The sequence below is a fragment of the Emys orbicularis genome, chromosome 1 (genome assembly GCF_028017835.1).
Source record: "Emys orbicularis isolate rEmyOrb1 chromosome 1, rEmyOrb1.hap1, whole genome shotgun sequence".
Lineage (NCBI taxonomy): Eukaryota > Metazoa > Chordata > Testudines > Emydidae > Emys > Emys orbicularis.
The window spans coordinates 307218745-307240568 of record NC_088683.1 but is presented as its reverse complement, the minus strand read 5'-3'; positions in this window follow the sequence as shown (position 1 = coordinate 307240568).

Sequence of the window (21824 nt, the reverse complement as noted above, 5' to 3'; positions counted from 1 at the left end):
GTTCTTCCCGGAGTACTTTATGAATAGCAGTTTTCATCCTATTCAAAATGGTAATGCAAAACACTTTTACAGTACAGACTGGAGTGTTATCCCTCTACAGGTATCACAATAAGCTGGTTTTAGGAATTTTGCAGATAACACCTCTTCTCCAATCATAGCATTGTGCTTTATCACTCTTCCCTTGGTGTATTGACCTACTTACTTCCTCAAAGGTGATTACTTCTAGTGGTCTAGATAAGTCTGCTGTTTCTTCATGTCCCTCAGGCCTTGGCTACACTTGCAGCTGTTCAGCGCTGTGAGGTAAACCTGTCTTCATGCAGCTGAGTAGGGAAAAGCGCTGCAGTCTATCCACACTGACAGCTGCCAGCGCAGTGGTGTGGCCACACTTGTAACATTTGCAGCTGTGTTGGGAGCGGTGCATTATGGGCAGCTATCCCAGCATTCATGTGGCTGCAACGTGCTTTTCAAAACGGGGGGGGGGGGTGGATTGTGACAGGGAGTGTGGGGGGAGAGAGAGTGCTTTTTGGAGCATGTCATCTCTCTATTTTGCAAGTTCCGAACTCCCGGCCCCCTGCTCATTCATTCACTCACTCAAAGCAAGCTGCAATCTGTTTACTTTTCTCTGTGGTATGAGCTTTGAAACCGGCACTTCCGCATTCCTGCAGCCGGTCACAACAATGGAGAGGATTGGCCACTTGACAAGGTGATTAGTACAGCGCTGCAAGCCGTTTACACTCACACCCGTGAGTCGTAGCCACTCCGCTGCAGCTGTTATTCCTCTCGGGGAGGTGGAGTACCTGCAGCGGTGTACCCAGGGAGATACAGCGCTGTAAGTGCCCTGCCAGTGTGGATGGGGAGTGAGTTACAGCGCTGGGGGAGGCTTTACAGCGCTGTAACTTGCAAGTGTAGCCAAGGCCTCAGAATGTGTTTGTGGTTCTGGCTGGTTGAGCACAGCCTGGAAATGTTCCATTCAACTGACTCTCTGCCCTCCCTACGTGGTTAAAAGTGTACCATCTTCAGCCTTCACAATGCCACAGTGATTCAAAAATTCTGATGTCAGTTGTTTAGATACTAGAAAAAGCTCTTTAGAAACCCCCTCTCTTGTAAGCCTTCTCAGCTTTTCTTGCTTCATTTTACATTCATTCTCTTTTATCTCTTCTGGCTCATCTTTTAAACTTCCTTGGTTTTGTCTGCATATTGTTATTGTGGAATAGCTCGTTTACTGTGGTTTCATTTTTGTTAAATTCTCTTCTTTAGTTGTTTCCTCTCTTCAACAAACGTCCATGTATTTGGTAGGAGCCATTCTTCGTAAATCTTCTCACCCACCACTGTAGTCCTGGTGGCATCCACACTTGCTTCTTTGAAAAATTGCTGTTATTCTTCTATGTCATCCATTAGTGTCTTTAACTTTTCAAATGTATTGCTAAGTTGCAGCTTGAAATGTGCCTTCACTGCTGGATCTGGCATTTTTCTAGTACCATGCATACCCTCTACCTTGCATGGTGTAACCTTTGTTTAGTTTTATTTTGATTGTCCCAATAACAAGATGGTGGTCACTTCCGGCATCAGCAGTCATACACGTCCTGGGGTCCAACGGTGGTCTTCTCCAGTACCTACTAGTAGCAACATCAAGCTGTTTCTGGGTGAAATCATCATTTGACATCCAAGTCAATTTATGTCTTTCCTTCTGTGGAACTAGTGTACCCCCAGTGCAAAGACTGCATAAGCCAGTGGTTCCCAAACTTGTTCCGCCGCTTCTGCAGGGAAAGCCCCTGGCGGGCTGGGCCGGTTTGTGTACCTGCCGCATCCGCAGGTTCGGCCGATCACGGCTCCCAGTGGCCACGGTTCGCTGCTCCAGGCCAATGGGAGCTGCTGGAAGCGGCGGCTCGGCAATCCATTTCTGCCTGCTGAAGCACAACACAGGCACTGCATTCCCCTAACTCCCGCTGTAACAAAAAACCTGAACTCTGACCGTAGCAATATAAGCATGCTATGGTGGTAGGCATATGGGGTCCAAGTTCTAGGGTGACGTATAGCTGGTTTGTGGAGGGAATAGGAGTTTGGAGTGGAGGTTTGGTGTCACAGTGATTTGGAATGTGCATGTGTTTCAGTATGTGCTGGAGCCAGGCACAATTTATCTGTGGAGATAAAGGCAACAAAGATTCCTGGAGACCCCATTGTAGAAGCTCCCCTTGGTCAGTGTGTGGTCTCCAGGGCAGCAGGGTTGTATATGGAGGAGCTCCATCAGGGAAGGGGAGAGCGGGATACTTGCAATGCAGTGGAGGCATCTGGAGTGGATGTTTGCAGGGCAGAAGGATCCTTGGTGGTGTCAGCAGGTGTTGGGGCAACATCCCTAACTCCCCCATCATCAATCACAGAATCATAGAATAGCAAGGTTGGAAGGGACCTCAGGAGGTCATCTAGTCCAATCCCCTACTCAAAGGAGGACCAATCCCCAACTAAATTATCCCAGCCAGGGCTTTGTCAATTTAGACCTTAAAAACCTCCCCCACGGCAACTTGAGACCATTACTCCTTGTTCTCTCATCTGGTACCACTGAGAACAGTCTAGATCCATTCTCTTTGGAACCCCCTTTCAGGTAGTTGAAAGCAGCTATCAAATCCCCCCTCATTCTTCTCTTCTGTAGACTAAACAATTCCAGTTCCCTCAGCCTCTCCTCATAAGTCATGTGCTCCAGTTCCCTAATCATTTTTGTTGCCCTCCGCTGGACGCTTTCCAATTTTTCCACATCCTTCTTGTAGTGTGGGGCCCAAAACTGGACACAGTACTCCAGATGAGGCCTCACCAATGTCAAATAGAGGGGAATGATCATGTCCCTTGATCTGCTGGCAATGTCCCTACTTATACAGCCCAAAATGCCATTAGCCTTCTTGGCAACAAGGGCACACTGTTGACTCATATCCAGCTTCTCATCCACTGTAACCCCTAGGTCCTTTTCTGCAGAACTGCTGCCTAGCCATTCAGTCCCTAGTCTGTAGCAGTGCATGGGATTCTTCTGTCCTAAGTGCAGGACTCTGCACTTGTCCTTGTTGAACCTCATCAGATTTATTTTGGTCCAATCCTCTAATTTGTCTAGGTCCCTCTGTATCCTATCCCTACCCTCCAGTGTATCTACCACTCCTCCCAGTTTAGTGTCATCTGCAAACTTGCTGAGGGTGCAATTCATCCCATCATCCAGATCATTAATAAAGATGTTGAACAAAACCGGCCCCAGGACCAACCCCTGGGACACTCCGCTTGATACCAGCTGCCAACTAGACATCGAGCCGTTGATCACTACCCGTTGACCCCAACAATCTAGCTAGCTTTCTATCCACCTCATCATCCATTCATCCAGCCCAGACTTCTTTAACTTGCTAGCAAGAATACTGTGGGAGACCATATCAAAAGTTTTGCTAAAGTCAAGGAATAACACGTCCACTGCTTTCCCCTTATCCACAGAGCCAGTTATCTGCTCATAGAAGGCAATTAGGTTAGTCTGGCATGACTTGCCCTTGGTGATTCCATGCTGACTATTCCTGATCACTTTCCTCTCCTCTAAGTGCTTCAAAATTGATTCCTTGAGGACCTGCTCCGTGATTTTTCAAGCTGGGACATGGGATGGGGTTAGAGGACTGGGGGATAGGAGCAGCACATGATAGTGGGATTGGTGTGGGTAGAAGGGGGGATTATCTGAGGCATTGAGGGGCCAGTCCTTATTGTGCATATGCAGTTGGCATTGCATGTGTGCAGGGCTGAGAATCTGGACCAATATGTGTGACAAGTGGTAAGCACAACAGAGGCTGAGTTAAGCATTATACAGCAATTTACATGCCAAAGTTCTAGCTACTGGGAGCTTGTCACTACTTTATTGAAAGATGTAATCAGTGTTTGAGTTTAGATTTTTAATGGCAATATAACTGCTCATAAACACTAGTTTGGTTTCACTTTAATTTTATAATGATGTGATCTCTGTGGACGTGCCTTGAAATCATTTTCTTGTGTAACTGAGGTGTATGATGGCATAATCCCAAGGGCCTCTTCATGTACCCACATGGCAATAAGATTGTAAAGGGATCTACAATTTGTAATGGTTTCAGAACCGATTGTCATCATCAATGACATCTTAATTGGTGGTCCTTATATGGGGTGGTCTTCACTACGGGGAGATCGACGCTGATGCAATCGATGTAGCAGGGATCGATTTAGCAGGTCTAGTGAAGACAGCAGAGCGCTCTCTGGTCAACCCTGGTACTCCAGCTCTCTGAGAAGAGTAAGGGAAGTCAATTGGAGAGCACCTCCTATTGATGCAGGGCAGTGAGGACACCAGGGTAAGTTGACCTAAGCTATGTCGACTCCGGCTACGTTATTCACGTATCTGGAGTAGCATAACTTAGATCGACTCACCTCCGTAGTGAAGTACTGCCCTCAGTCTAAACTGTAATACATGATTAAGAGCTATTTAGCCAAGCCAATTGAAGTCCATGGAAATTTTTCCCTTTACACTGTTATACTTACATTTTACAAACATCAATTAAGCAAAAAAAAAGGAAGGTATTTTCCTCATTTTATGGATGGGAAAACTAAGGCACTGAGAGATTAAACAAACAGTGATTCATTGGCGCCCTACTCAGGAATAGAAGTTAGTAGTCTTGACACTCAGGCCCCTTCTCTGAGCATATATTCCCGTCTTGTTTGTTGTCTCTACTGTGGAGTTTAATTTATAAGAAACTTGAATTTTGTGGTAAACTTCTGACTCAGGCCTTTGCCACATGAGTGTCACACCCACTGGTGTTTGGTTTAGTTAGCCGTAATAACTCTTAGTCCCAGTACATGGGATAGGGAGGTGCTGTAATTTTATATGGATTGGCAAAGAGTCTCAATCCTACAAAGCACTGGACTGTAATCCTTTCAGCGCACATGGTGGTCTCTTGATCTATCCCTTAGTATTGTAGGACTGTGGGTCTCTGCCTACAGAAATGATTCCAGTGGAAGATATGACGGTACTTAGCCAGGTCAATGTAATAATTTCCTTTCTCCTCAAGTAGATTGACTACTAAGGGATTTACTTTTGATGTGAAATTACTGTTCTGACTTTTCCTTCCCGTCTTTGATTAAGCTTGGGAAAAAATCACATCATGGTTTTACGGTATGTATTTAGAAATATTTAGCAAGAAAATTGTGGGTTATGTAAGAGCAGTGCCATTTCCAAATGGTGTCTGAACTATCTGACCAAATATGATGACATTACAAGCCCTCTCCCCCTGCTCCCCCCCCAAACTCGGTATTAGACGGCTAGGGTGAGCAGACAGCAAGTGTGAAAAATCGGGACGGGGGTGGGGGGGTAATAGGCACCTATAAAGGACAAAATCCTGAATATCAGGACTGTCCCTATAAAATCGGGACATCTGGTCACCCTACAGATGGCTTTTACTACATTATTTTGTTTTGACTTCGAGCATCAGGAGACTTCATCCTAACAACGACCCTTTCATGCCGATGTTGTTAGGTGAAGTGTAGTTGTAGCCATGTTGGTCCCAGGATATTAGAGAGATGAGGTGGGCCTAATAAAAGATATTACCTCACCTACCTTGTCTTGCTACATTATTAGGTGACATTGCAACCAAAGTGGTCATTGTTTGCAGGAAGTGTGGAGATTTATTGGAGCTGCCTCTGCTTTATGTGCACATGCTTCAAAAGAAACAAATTCTGGATTCTACTTTTGATATTTTCATTTAAGACAAAGCAGAAAGGAAAAAAACTCCTATTGTACTATTAATCTGAATGTCTCAAGGGAAGACAGGATCTATCTCTTGATTACCAGTCTGTGTAGTTAATGTCAGACATATTACATAAACATCTATAGCTCTGTTGTTATGTATATTATAGTAACACCTAGAGGCCCCATTGTGCTAGGCTCTATGCAAACACATCGTAAGAGATGGTGCTCTGAAGAGCTCACAATTTAAATAGACAGATGGGGAACTGAAGCATAGAAAGATTAAGTGACTTGCCCAGGCCACAGAGGATGTCTGTGGAAAAAACAGGTATTAAACATTGGTCTCCTGAGTCTCACTCCTGTGTCTTAACCACAAGACCATCTTGGTACCAGGGAAGAACATTTCTGAGAATGTTATGTGATTTTTTTTTTGGCGCGTGGGGAAAGGAAACATAAGCCAAACAATACGAATCACAATTGCTTTTAGGAGAATATTGATTTATGTTGAGTGTGACATCTCTTCCAAATATCCAGCAACCTTTGGGCAGTTTTCAAAAGTTCTCCTCAAGAGCTCTAGAAAATGAGTATGAAAAAGGACTAGCTTCTTAGAAAGCAAATAGAGAGGTGTCCAAATTCTCACGCTTGGTAGCTACCTTTCATGATGTGGCATATTCACAGAGACATGACCTTGTGAAGGAAGTCAATATACTGCTGCTGGGCTGGCAACTGCAGAGACTGCATGCAAGTCAACATGTAGGAACCAGTTATCCCCTCTCCCACTTAAACTTGCATAGGTGATCCATATAAAATGCAAAGGTCCCCTTCCCTGCCTCTCCATGCATACCAGGGATGTGAATGAGAGTGGGGCCAGAAAGACGGCAGTGGACAGGCTGGTTGACTCATGCGGCCACCGATTCACCAACCCCGCCCTTGTGCCTCCCACAGCTTACCTGCACCACTTTGAAGTCCCTTTCCATAGCAGTCCATGAGACACATTTCCATTGTGTGCATGGGATGAGAAGCCTTCCTCCATCTGCCATGCAGCAGAATCACAGTGTCCCTTCAGGACCCCTGTAGAACCTGGTGGCGTGGAGGGGAAGAGTGTGCTCCTTAGTAACTCATTTACAAGTTGTCAGAGTGTGCAAATGAACCAGTGGTTCAACAGACTGTCAAGATAGAAGTGTCCCTGAAAGTGAAGCTGGCCAGGGATCCCCAACATCTTCTCATAGTGCTCTTGGCTTTGGTGGATGTGAGTTTTGGCTGCAGGATGAATGCAGGTTCAGGCCCAGCAACACATTATTGTGGGGATTGTTAAAGTAAACAGACTCTTGAGGATCTTGCCTCTTCTTAGCCACCTTGAAATACAAGTGACACAAAAGAAGACAGAAAGCAATCAGGGTCAGTGCCCACAGTCAGATAAATGTTTCAATTAGTGATGTTTTGGGCACATCGAAGAGTTTATCAAATAGTTGGGTGGTAAAGTAGGAAAGAAGCATGGTTTTGGAGATCTTACAAACAGCCTAGTATCCACACAAATTAACTCTCATGCTAGATGGGCTAAAAGCCATTCATTACAAACAACCGGTTATCAAAGGGGGAGTGCTATGAAAGCCTACAATGTTGCTTTGATGCAATTTGCAGGCTTTCCTGCTTTGCCATTTTCCATTCTAAACTGTCTTGCTGGCACAGCCTCCCAAGGAAGCAGTAGAGATCAGCAAACAGAAGCAAGGATGGGTGGCCACCAGTGCACGTGCATGTGTGCGGGGGGAGTAGGGGGAGGATAAGAAGAGCAGCAATCAGCACTGACAAACAGGAGATATTTCACAGGAAATAACAGATGACTTCTGGCCACATTCATCTTGCAGAGAAAAGTGCCCACATATCTTGGAAATTGAATGTGCCAAACTAATTTGTCTTGGTCCCTTGGTAATCTCAGACATGGGACAAAATACTGATTGAAAAAGTCTAGGGTCATGGTGGTGTTTTAATATCTATAAATTCTTGACTTTGAAGTGCAACAACTAGAAAAGGAGGATGTCTATGAAACCAATAGAAGAGATTTCATCCAGCCTCTGTTCATAGTTGGCTAGTAGCAGCATAATCCAGGGCAAAGATTTTCCATTTGTGGAATATCCACCTGGAACAAGTGGCAGCAGCATCCACCACCCCCCACCACAAGAAGCCAAGGGACCATAGAACAGGAGAGAGGTGTTTATTAGCCCTTGAGGAGGCAGGTAGCCATTTTCTGCATAAGATGGAACCCTCTGTTTTGCTTCAGTGTTCTTCTGCTCCTTCCTCCCGCTCTCACACTCAGAGGCCTGGAAGTCCATTCTCATCCTGAAATGCCAGGGGCCCAGCCTCACTTCTCCTATTGTAGCCCACTGATGTAGGCACAAAAGTAGGAGGCACAGGACAGGGAATAATAGTAGCTAGGGTGCCGGAGTGGGTGTTCTGGCTGCACATTGACGCTGCCCACTCCCAGCAACATGCCCTGGGAGAGGGTGGCAATGCAAACACAGGCAGCCCTCAACAGGGATGAACCCACCCAGGAACACAGCAGCCTCTGCTGGCCCAGGGAGATCCAGTTCCCACCAGCAGGGGTGAATCAATCCTTGTAGGTTGTGACGTTCTCCTCAGGGAGCCCAGAACTGTAAACCACTGTGTTACCTCTCTGCGTCAGCAAGAGAGAGCTTTCCTGGAGCTTAAACTGTGTGACACCTCCCTGCCACACCCATCTGCCTGCCTTTCCAGTAAGCTCAAGACTCTGCTAATCTAAATTACACCTTGCAGGTATCGTCCAGTGAATCCCAGTTCCTGAATTCCCCAGAGGTGTCTTTGTGCAGTACCCAGGCCCTCCTGCTGGACACTCACAGAAATTAACCAAGTCCGCTGTCCCCAAAGATATACATCAAGCTATCAGCAACTCCAGCCCATCAAGTAGGAGGATCCAACTTTTGCTGAATCAGATGGTGCCATTCCCTTTGTCCTCAAAGTGAGGGACAGCTAAGGGGTTCTCTCCTCTTCTCTTGATAGTCCAGTCAACCTTTGAAACGTATTCTTTTGAAGTGTATCCCCACACAAAGTTCTTCTCCCCTGCTGTTTGTCTCTTCCTGTTGACTTCCCATTCCCGTGTTGACTCTCATGTAAATGTAACTTCCGTTGTCTCTGGCATCACCTTGCTCAGTTTATATTGGCGGCAAAACAACATTCCTTCCACTAGGACAAACTTCTTTATCAAGTTTGCCTCCAAAACATATTTCTGGAACATATTTCCAGCACACCTATGTAATCCTTTACGCACCATCCATCCATGCATCACACAATGATATTCTTGACCAGCATGTCACCAGTTTATATGATACCTTACTCGATAACACTTATAGTACAATAATATTGTATACAATCAGTTGATTAAATGCTTATCCCCCTGGGATTGTTGCATTATTAAAATAATCTGGGTTCAGTTCACCCCAACACAACCCGCATCCAGGGCCCTCTACTTTGAGCTATATAGATACAGAACAGCCTGAATCAAGTCCTCTGTGAATAATAAGTAGAGATCTGCTTAATAAATGGATCATACTGCATGGGAGTAGCAGAGATTCAATTCTAAAGAACTACAGTCTGTCCTCTCGCCATGTTAGCACTCAATGCAATTATGATCAGGAATCACTTGACAATGGTAGTGTTTGGTGATTTTTAAAAGAAGCAGGAATCTGTATAATAAAAAGGGTAATATGTTTTTTCTTAATATTTGTTAAACTGGATCAGTCAGAATCTCAGTCATTATTCCTAGGGAAAGACTCGACATCTAGATTCACTTGGGTCACCGGAGGCTGGTGAAAAATTTGTCAAAGCCCAGCACAGATTCTACAACTCAAGGATATGACAATATCAGCAGAGGAAAGGGCTGGGGATATTTGTCCCCCCATCGTCTGGCTCTGCAAGGCTGGCAGCTGGTCCCATCTTTAATAGCCCTGTTTTTATGCAGGGCAGGATCCATAGATGTAGCAACAGAGGAAAAGACAAACTTTCCCCACTGTCTGCTGACTACTTCTGGAACTTCATCTGATAACTTCCATCCTCCAGTAGAAGAGGAATGACTGAATCTAGACTGTTCTCAGTGGTACCAGCTGACAGAACAAGGAGTAATGGTCTCAAGTTGGAGTGGGGGAGGCTTAGGTTGGATATTAGGAAAAACTTTTTCACTAGGAGGGTGGTGAAGCACTGGAATGTGTTACCTAGGGAGGTGGTGGAATCTCCTTCCTTAGAGGTTTTTAAGGTCAGGCTTGACAAAGCCCTGGCTGGGATGATTTAGTTGGTGTTGGTCCTGCTTTGAGCAGGGGGTTGGACTAGATGACCTCCTGAGGTCCCTTCCAACCCTGATATTCTATGATTCTATGATACTGTCTGCTCAGCATGATGCTTAGGGCCAGATTTTCAAACCCTTCCTCGGGGTGAGTTGTCTACTCCCTGACTTATCCCATTGATTTAACTGGAGCTACTCACAGAGTAAAGTATTACTCAGCACAAGCAAGGGCGGCAGAATCTGGGGGCATAATCTGAATTAGCTGATTAGTAATCATTATCTTAGTCTATTGGCTATGCTGGTTGGGGCCTTGTTAATTGCCTGATTGATCACTGCCTAGCAGACCTGCTCTTAATCAAACGATTCTTTCTTCTCAACTGATTTGTTAATTGTCACCACATTTAATCAGCTGTTCTGCTCTAATTAATTACTTGATGTATTGATTGTCTGGCTCTTATTTTATTGATTCATTGGTTATTAATTGCCTTGGTAATCCACCACCTACCTCCCTGGCTTCTACAGTCACTGACATATATTCTAATCATGGACTCCATTCACCCACCCCTATCTATCACCTCCCTCTTTAACAATCCTTAACCCCCTTCCCTATGTCCCTCTCTCTTTTACCCCACCCTACTCTTCTGGCCAGCCCCCCCACTATCCTTTCTCCCTCTCACTCCCCTATGTTTCCTCTCCCCTTCATATTCTTCCTTCTGCTTTGCCTCTGCACCACCCATCATCCTACCCAACCTGCCCCACACTCATCTGAATCCTTCCAGTCATGCCTGCATCCCAATTGTCCCTTGCTGTCAAACCTCACCCAATTCCCCCCAACTGCCCCCCCGGAACACAAGTTCCAGCTGTAAGATCACTGCCATTGATGGCCTCTTCATTTCTCTCTTCTCTGTTTCTCGTCCTCTGCCCTGTCTTTGTCCCCTCTGCTTTTCTCTCCCCAAAATAATTCCAAATCTCACCCCTACAGGCTTAACTCCCCCGCCCCTGCATCTGTAAAATAATCACTATGGAAATAGTTAACTCTGCCATTTTAAAGTGTCATCACTAGATGTTAGCACCTGGTGAGATGAATGGAAGTGGAAAGTTCATATCCCTCTGAGTTATTGTTTCAGGCTCTCTGCAGACTCAGGCAGGCATTAATACTTGGTTACATTTGATTCACATTTGGAAGGTTTTTTCACACCCTGAGGGCTATATATTTCTTTTTAATTCTTTTAGATTCTGCAGAATCTGAGTATGTTAAACAAGCTAGATCTGGTCTGTGGTCTGGGTGTTCTCCACTGCTACTACATGCTCTATTTATTTTTTTCATTAGAATTTTTCCCTTTGCCTCTTGTGTTCTTTTCTCCACATTCCCTGCCAAGTGCAGTGCAAACCCAGTAATGTTCAACTCTGAGGTAAGCTTTTCAACACCCAGTGTTTTAATGGGTTCTAAATTAGGCAAAACAAATTGACCCATCCCTGAGTAAAATGCACCAGAGGCGAGTGCATGTGTAAGACTGTAAATCCACTTTGGGATTTTAGTTACAGTAACCAAACCATTAGAGATTTCCTCTCACAGTTTATACTCAGCAGAAAACAAGACCATGTGTGATGCAGCAGTTACCATAGCAGCTGCCACAAGAAGATTTCATTAACTGTTCACAGCACGGCTTTACAGAGAATTATCAGGCAGTGAGTGAACTTTTGCACCTTTTAAAAATGTCTCTGGGGGCAAATATGTTGTCGTATATGGTGGAACAAGAGAATATCAATATGTTGTAATGAAATGTTACTGCACTGTTAGCCTCAAGCTGCCATGTCAGTGGCAATTTTGAAAGGTACTGCACACTTCTTCCTTTTACCTGTCGGGTGGGTTTTGTTGTTTTGTTTTGTGCAAAAGGCAGCAATGAGTTGGTGGTCTTGGCCCAGTGCCTAATGGCCCATGTTCCATCCATCCCTACCTCCCACCGCAATTGGATTCTTTGTCAACAGCCTCAGGAGAGAGGCTAACGTCTGAATGGCTGTGCAGAAAGAACTGTTAGTATTAATAATTTATATTATGGTAGTAGCCAGAAGTTCCAGCCAGGATCACAGCCTCATTATGCTATCTGCGGTACAAACACCAAGGTAGACATGGCCCCTATTCCCAGTGCCCTTGGGGTTTGGCTTGTTCTTAAAATCTGCTGCCAGCTGTGTAAGTATTTCTTTCAGACACAGAATGTGGCAGGTAGTATTGAGATTTCCTATCACAAAGAGTGACTTTGGGCTTGCAAGCTAGAAGAATGAGCAACATATGAAAGGGGCTGAGGTGGGGTGGGAGGGAGACAGCTATATTCAATTTTTTTTAAAAAATGATAAAATTAATTACATTTAAAATTGTATATATTTGTAATCGCTTCCTTAAGTAAATGTTTGCCTTTCCCAGCTGCCTGCACCAAATGCTCCATGGCTTGGTTATTTAAAATATTTTGTAAAAATCTAACAATGGTGCTAACTTGTATGTACCACCACCACCAGACATATGAAAGTGCAGGAAACGAGCAGATAAAATGTCAGTAAACAAGCTCCATGCAGCAGTCTGAAACGTAATGCAAGCTCCGTCCAGCCCACATTCCCAACGCTACACACATTGCTCTGCCGTCCGATTACAAAACAGAAACTGCAGCCTTTCCTGGGGCCAGAGGGGGAAGTGGGACTCCTCCTTACACAGGTGCAGGCTCATCCTAACAAATGCCCCACATCTGCAATGACAGGTTTCCCCTTCAGCTCCTCTTCTTGGCTACTCTCTGGCTTCTGAGCAGGCAGCCAATGTTTCCTTCCCCCTCCCCCCAACTTCCCACTGCTCTCTGTTCTGGCTCCCACTGTGCCTTTCAGTGCAACACAATGGGGAAGGAATGGCCAGTACTGCTGCTTCCTGACCCTCAGGAGCAGCATGTTCCACCCGCAGGAGGCAGCAGTGACATGGGAGATACAGGACCAGAGGGAATACAAGGAAATGTAATGAGAGTAGGGACAGAGAAGGGGAAGCCAGATCACTGTGGGGAGAGGGTCAGTGGAAAAGTGTAGTGTGGTAGCAAAGAGAGAGACAATGGTGAAGAAATGAGATGGAAGAGAGATTGCAAGGAAAGTAAACAGAACAGATACAAACAGGGGAAGGATGGTCTTGTAGCTAATGCACAAGCTTAGGAATCAGACTTCTAGGTTCCATTTCCAGCTCTGCCACTGATCAACGATATGACCTTGGGAATGACATGTCACCTATTTGTGCCTCAGTTTACCCATCTGTAAAATGTGAATGATAATGCTGACCTACCTCAAAAGCAGGTGAAAGCACCATAAATTCCTGGGATGGACGTATTATTATTATTGTGGGGGGAAGGGCTGTATCGGAGGAAGCATGCTCACTTCCCATAATCACATCTGCAAAAATGTCACCAGAGATGCCGCTTAGAGCCTGGCAGTGATGCAGACTCCACTCAATGTATATGGAAGGAGCATATAGTCCTGCGTATAACTACAGGATCTGGCCCTTAATTTTTCTTTCTTGCATCACTGCCTTACGGATGTGACTTGTTGACAAAAGCTGGTAACCGCCCTGTAATTATCTCTTTCAAACACAGAACGTGGCAGTTAATATTGAGATTTCCTTTCACAAAGGCTGACTTTGGAATATCAGAAGAGTTATGTAAAAATAGCAGAGTGGTTATTTAACCCAAATGTGGTGCTCTTCCAGGTGTCAGGTAGGTCATTTAAAACTTTTTAAAACCTCCACACCATATGTACCAATATAGCCATATGAAGAGCCATTAAAAAAGTATCCATAACTAGAAAACTATCATGTTTTAAAAGAAAATAAATTCTCTGAGAATCTGAATTGAGCCAGACCTCAGTAAGGTATCATTTGCTTCCTGTTTACTGCAAAAGTACAATGAGTCTTGGCTTTGGGCCCCACCTTTTAGCATCTAAAAATATAGCAATGAACTTGTGGCACGATGGCCATGTGTCTCAGAAAAGCAGAAGTTAAGATTCAGAAACAAGCATATTAAATAAGACATACATTTTATTCTGTTTAAAGCAAAACAGATTTAAATAGGTAGAGGGGTTTTTCCTGTTTATTTTTGCATTTTTAGGACGCCAGATTTAGGATGATTTGATTTGGATTAGGTCAGACCTATACAGGAGTTTATTATTGTCAGTTATTATGATTAAAACCACTGTAAGGCACACATCACCATAATTACCTAGACAGCATTATCCGAGGTGTCTGATCTACAAGATGCATGCAGTGTTGTTATAGCCGTGTTGGTCCCAAGATATGAGAGAGACAAGGTGGGTGAGGTAACATCTTTTATTGGATCAACTTCTGTTGCTGAGAGAATCAAGTTTTCGCGTGTACACCAAGTTCTTCTGCAGGTAAGAAGAGCTCCGTGTGAGCTCAAAAGCTTGTCTCTCTCACCAACAGAAGTTGACCCAATAAAAGATGTTACCTCACCCACCTTGTCTCTCTGATCTGCAAGATGGTCAGGATAGAATGCAGGGCTATGCAGATAATTACAACATGTGCTGACATACAGATGTTTAATCCATAATCCTGTTTCTTACCTAAAGAATGCTCAGTCTAGACTCCAGATGTTGCATTTGAAATGAACTGCCTGGATCAGTAAATTACACAGACACACACTCTCTCTCACTTAATTTGCCCTGATATGCCAGCAAACTGACCTGGGGCCAAATAATGCCCTTGCTTTACACTATGAAGCTCCGGGGATAACAGTTGATTGCATGGGTGTAAATGAAGGCAGAATTAGTCCTCCGAAGTCCATTAGATCCAAAATTAAATTATGTGAATTAAATCTGAAACAATTACTCTTAAGCCATAGCTATTTTTAAATTTTTAACTCTTATGTCAAAGCTGTTTTTTATATTTCCCCTAAACTCTTTTAGTGTAACGTCTGTGTGTGTTTGGTGGGACTATGACCGAACCATGCTCTGTGGAGCTCTCCCAGACAGTGGGTGACGAATATCGTGGTTTTGTCTGAAAATAGCTCATTAGTTTCCTTTTCTCTTTTCAGGAATTGTTTCTTCTCTTATTGATTTTTTTCCCTGATGCTTTTATTTTATTTTCAGGGTTTTTTTATTCCTAATGCAAAATATATTTTTAGTTATTGTTTTTTAATGACTGATAATCCTAACTAATTGAGCAGAGGGCTGGTGCCTCCAAAATTTCTCCCAAACAGGTAGGATGGGTTACTGCTTTGCTATTTGTGCTTGTACTAGCACCTAAGTCCTTTTTCCAAGCCAGATCAAGCTCCACAGATCTGTTTATATGGATCTGCCCAGCTGCATAGATGGGGTGGGGTGGGAAGCTGCCTCAGCACCACCCTTCTACTCTCGCTAGATTTGGAATGGGATCTCCATAGTTCCAAGGATCTGTACATGTGGGGCTGTGATAAGAAGGAGGAAGACACAGGAGAAATGCATTGCCTGCATTTCCTATCGCGGGACTCCTGGGGCTGTCACACATGGGAAAATTACTGGCTCCATGCTGCCAGAGGGCTGGAGGAAAACCACAAGAGTCCTCAGCAATGCTGTGGGGATGCAGTTTCTCCTCCTGGATGCCTCTTTCCCTCCTATAAAACCCTGAGATCCACACACATACCAGGGTATCCACCAGGTTGTGAGGCCTAATCACACAGTGTATTAGTCCCCTGACTCCCACAATAGGCAAAACCTGACCCTGGATTTTTACCCAGTCCTTATTCCAGCAAAGCTGACTGGGTGCAAAAGAGAATGCTACAAAAATATCTTAGCAGATATTAAATTACAACAAAGTCACTGTACAATTCTCCACAGTTGGCAGGCTTTTTTCAAGAGAGGTCCAGGACTGGAACAGCAAGGCTTTGTATGGCAGGAGTGAATGGCATTGGCAGAGTGTTGTAGGGAAGTTTGCACAGTGCCTGCCTGTAGTATGCCTGGCTCTAGTTGGCCTTGCTAGTCACTTAGCACTACATTCATTCTGCACATGAAAAATGGTCGCCTCTAGTTGCTAAATTGTAATATGATGTGAATTAAAATGTCCAAGTTAAATCCTGTCAGTTCCAGGATTTGTATAAATAAATAGAAGCACTAATACAGGACGGTGTTATTTCTAAGCTCTAGTCTACACTACAGAGTTAGGTCAATGTAAACTGCCTTGCGTCGACCTAACTCTGTAAGTGTCTACTCTAAAATTTCACTCCCGCTGACGTAACTCGCCTGCTATGCTGACTTAATAACAGCACCCCCATGAGAGGCATAGAGTTTGATGTAGTTAGGTCAACGTAGAATCAGTGTAGACACTATGTTCCTTACATCAACTGTTGCTGGCTTTCAGAAGCCATCCCACAATGCCCCACACTGACAGTTCAATCGGTGCAAGCGCTCCTGGTGAGGACCTGCATTGCCGACACAAGGAGCAAAGTGTAGACACACACAAGCGATGTAATTACTGCGACGGTTGTATGCTGACGTAAGTTAGGTCGACTTAATTTTGTAGCAGAGACATGCTCTAAGTGGCTTAGCCATTGCTATATACATAGACAGTGCATGATGCTATGACACAGAATGCACAGCGCTTGATTATGAAAGAGGACTCAGTCTGGCCTCCTCTGATGTGCACACCAACAATTTCATGTGTGCTTTTTAATCATGATTAAGGGGCTTGCACATGTACACTCTACCAACTGTGCATGGAGGTATTAGTATCAATAACAGTTATGCTATCCCCTCAACCAGGGCCCAGGGTCCCATCGAGTACAGTACACAGGAGTAAAACAAAGACACCCTCCTCCCAGGGCCGGCTCCAGGGTTTTTGCCGCCCCAAGCGACGGAGGGGGGGAAAAAAGAAAGCTGCGATTGGCGGCACTTCGACGGCAGCTCTACTGTGCCACTTTCTTCTTCAGCAGCAATTCGGCGGCAGGTCCTTCCCTCCGAGAGGGATCAAGGGACCTGCCGCCGAAGAGCCCGACATGCCGCCCCTTCCCCTTGGCCGCCCCAAGCACCTGCTTGCTGAGCTGGTGCCTGGAGCCGGCCCTGCCCCCTCCCCACCCCTGCTCTGGAGAGCTCACTGTTTAGACTCAGACTTTAAGCCCAGAGACCATTGTGATCATCTAGTAGGACCTGCAAATTGCAGGCCACAGAACCTCACCCACTCACTCCAATCATAGACCCATAACCTCTAGCTGAGTTACTGAAGTCCTCAAATCATGATTTAAAGGCTTCAAGTTACAGAGAATCTGCCATTTACGCTCCTTTAAACCTGCAAGTGACTTGTGCCCCAGGCTGCAGAGGAAGGCAAAAAACCCCCAGAGTCTCTGCCAATCTGACTAGGGGAAAATTCCTTCCCGACCCCAAACATGGTGATCAGATGGACCCTGAGCATGTGGGCAAGACCCACCAGCCAGACACCTGGGAAATAAGTCTCTGTAGTAACTCAGAGCCCTCCCCATCTAGTGTCCCATCTCCAGCCACTGGGGATTTTTGCTACTAGCAGTCACCGATGGGCCACCTGCCATTATAGGCAGTCTCATCATACCATCCCCTCCATAGGCTTATCAAGCTCTGTCTTAAAGCCAATTATGATTTTTGCCCCAACTGCTCCCCTTGGAAGGTTGTTTACTAGGATGATCATACAATGCAACGGATGGATAAACAAACCAAATGATGGTACACAAAGTAACAACAGAAGCAGATATGTTTGCCAGCATTGTCTCCACAGGTGGCCACCAGTCTACTCAATGCTGTGATTGCTGAAAAAAATCTAAAAGATGTCTGTACATACACAGAGAGAGTCTGTCTTGAAGCCTCTTTCAAAATTAGACCCTAATTCTCGAGGAATACCCAGTATAATATAGTTAATATACTATAATACCTGCTATAATATAGTTAATATAATGGACTATTTTTCTAGAGTATCTTTTTCTGACTAATTTTTTAATTAAATTTTCATAAAGAAACAAACAATAAAAATGCAAAAAGGTAAAGGACTTACAGCTTGCATATGTCACCAAATGCCACATACTTCACAGGATAGCCAATACATTTTTAAAAAAAAGTTTACTTGTAGTAGCAATAATGTCTACTCTGTAAACAGTGTGCATTTGACCTATTTGTACTCTACCCTTGTGCTTTTGTATTTCCTGTGTTGTCTCTCTTTCTAAGTCGGAAATTCTTAAAGATTTTTAAAACAAAAAAACCCAACCATCCATGAAGTGCAGGAGAAATTTGATTTGCTTGTAAATAATACACCAGTCCAACAATTCAGTAGATTTTGTACTTTTCAGCTAAATTCTATAGAGGGGTCTTGTGTCATGTTTGGACAGCTGTTGCTATTAAAACTCTTGCCAAGTAAGTTTAAAAAAAAAAAAAAAAAAGCCACCTTCGAACTGCCATATTAACAATGACCCCAGGAAATTTACAGGCACTTCAGTGCCAAATTCTGAAACCTTTCTGGAGCTACCTTTAGGGTTACTTTGAAATCTATTTTATACTATAGAGTTTGCAATCACTTTGCTTTACCCCACACTCTCCTTTTCACATCACAGATCTACCACAAAGTAAGATTTAAAAAAAAAAAAATGTTATACTCAGGTGCTGGTGTATCCCAGTTTCTTTATTTTGAGGAAACTTCAGACCAGGTGTTCCATTTGGCGGTGGGGAAAAAAATGAGAGAATTGCACTGCTAAACGAAAATGAATAACTCCTCTGCTGGTCGTAGGGCGATCTAAATTCCTTAATACTTCCAATGACTTCACTAAAACCAAAGGGGGAGGGGAGGAATGTATATTTAATGGAGATATTTCTCAAAATGTTCCTGGAGGGAGCAATTCTTTAATTTAGCAAATGCCATGTTATACACATGCACTCCTGCACATGCAAAGGGAAATGGACCTGTGCTGAAAGGCAGCCTGGAGATCTCAAGTCATTGAGGAGCATACAGAGAAGGCACAATCAACAGAGTCTTTCCTCTGTGTTATTCAAGTGAATCCCTGTTCATGCATTTTTTTCAGCTTAATAATATTGTACTTTGTATTAGCTTTGTGTGTCCTCCATTGCTGCTCTGAGGGATGGAATACCTGATGTTTGGAGGGCGCAGATGAAGCAGAGTTGAGACCAGCTATTTTATGAACTCAGCAGATCCATATCTAGAGTGGGATTCAAAGCATTTTGATGGAACTCTTTCCGAGCTGAATGAGAGAATTCAATGGGAATATGAATTACAATGGAGTGGGGGTTCCACATTTTTTTCATAAGAGAACATTTCTATTTTACCCTCTTGCGGAGATTTTCCTCTTGATGCCAGGCAGAACCTTCGTTCACAAAATGTATAACTTCTTTCAGGTCTCCCTACAACCCAATGATTCTGTACCAGTTGAAAGTAAATCCGAAGCCACAGAAAACTTGGCAACATGAGTGCTGGATTTTCCCCCCTCTATGAAGATCCTGGGCAATGGTAACTGTCGTAAGCTTTTGGCATGCAGCTTACACCCAGTACTGAGAGGAGAACATTGTGACCATGCTAAAGCAGTCTTGTGAGACCTACATTTCAAATTACACATTGGTTACCAAAGAGAGGTGTGGTCTGATGGTGTGACCACAGAGCTGAGAGCCAGAAATTCATGTGCTTTAGTCTTGGCTCGGTCACTGACTCCCTCCGGCGTGTTATTTAAACAACCTGCCTCCATTTCATCACCCACACGATAGGGATAATGATACTTATTAACGGGTACCAACCTCACAGGGGGATGAAGAGGGTTCATTTGTCTTTCCATGTTTGGAAAAACACTTTGAAGAGCTGGGCAAAGGTTAGAATATTTTGCTGAAAAAATCAGTGCTGTTTGGCTTTGAATCTGGGAGAAACTTTTTAGAAAGAAATGGTCCATTTACCTAAGCTCTAAATGGTCATCTAGGATGCAGAATGCTCAGCCTACTTAATATTACTGAGCTGGATTGGATAAAAGACAAAGTGTGATCGTTGCAGTGGTTGGGGAACAAAGTAAAACGTTCTCTGGCCCCAGATGCTGGTTTCTGCTTTATGACTTACTAAACTAGCTTACCAGGGAAAATTACATTAAATATTTTTTCAGCTCTTGTGTATACAGTAGGACATTCTTCTTCCAGGAGCAGGAGCACTGCCTCAGCTCATCCTCTGGAGGTGTTTGTGTTACCATTGCCATGGTAACAAGAAAGGATTAAATCGGGACTTTAAAAAATTGTGCAGCGAGGCGTGGATGGGGAGTAAAATTGTAGAACCGTGCACTGGCTTTTAAGGGATCTGTTGCTTCTATATTAAACACATGGAGCAGAAATTCCTGGTGCCACTGCCTAAAAATAGCACCTCAGCCTTTATTATTGCACAGTGACTTTTATATATATAAAAATCTAGCAAGTCTTAGTTAAAGCAGATTGAAGAAATGGAAGAGTCTGGAAATCTCCCTTTGTCCAGGCTCCGATCTGTGTCTCTTGCCCTGCCTGGGGGACGGTGTTTTCATGAAACATAGCTGTTCCAGAGCAACGTCCATGATAATGGTTCTATGTGAACTGTGTTATAACACCTGGACTTGAGCTGAAACTTAAAATCTGAGTCCCCCTAATTTTCAGGGCTGGGTTTCAAATCTTTGGCTCTGAACCTGCCCCTTTAGTTTCGGTTGTGGTGTGAGGCCTACTTTCTAGATTTAGTTTGAATGCCACTCTGTGATCCTGCAAGTTTTTGCTGCTATCCTACCCAAATGCTAGCCCTGGCCAGATGGATAAAGCCTATCAAATAGAATGGGGATGAAACCAAAAGATTCTGTAGAAATTACTCTAAACAACCTATCAAACTGAAAGGAGAATTATAGTCCTGCTATGGAATTCAATAGTACTGCCATACTGATCTCTAGATAGTCCCCAGAGAAATGTTGTATAAAGGCAGGTTTGGCCTTGTACCTTAATTCAGAACCGTAGCCTAAAACTAAACTAGGTCTGGAGCTGAACAGTCCCTCCTCAGCCCATCTCTGGTTACGCTATAATTCCAGATCCTGGTCATAACAGTTTGCATCCATGTGGACAGCTGTGCTAGGCAGTAATTGGGTCTTAAAGATGATTTTCAAGTCCAGTTGCAAGCCCAAGGTTAATCTGATCTCTGCCTAGAGAATTTTCATAAACCAGCAAAAAAACATTGTCTCATTTCATAAGGGGAAGGCAGAGAAGCACACCAGCCAGTTTCACTTTTAGGCAGGACATGTGCTTTTTCAGGTCTTCTTTTGTAATTAACTATTTATTTAAGCCCAATAAAGAATTTCCCCCCAGTTTGTTTGAGGGCTGGATAAATAAACCTAAACAACACTGAGTCAAGCCAGGACTTGCAAGTTAAACATTTACCCAGGGCCGGTGCAAGGAAGTTTTGCGCCCTAGGCGAAACTTCCACCTTGTGCCCCCCCGCGGCAGCTAACCACACTCACCCCCCACCAGAGAAACCCCCCTACGGCAGCTAACCCCCCCGCCGCGGCAGATAACCCCGCCTGCCTGCCATCCCACCCCCCGGGGAGCCCCCCCCGCAGCAGCTACCCCCCTCTGCAGCTAACCCTGCCTGGGGAGCCCCCCCCCGTGGCAGCTAATCCCGCCCGGGGAGCCCGCCCCAGCTCACCTCCACTCCGCCTCCTCCACTGAGCACGTCAGCGCCGCTCTAATTCTCCTCCCCTCCCAGGCTTGCGGCACCGATTAGAGGAGAATTAGAGCGGGGGCTGTGTGCTCGGCGGAGGAGGAAGAGTGGAGGTGATC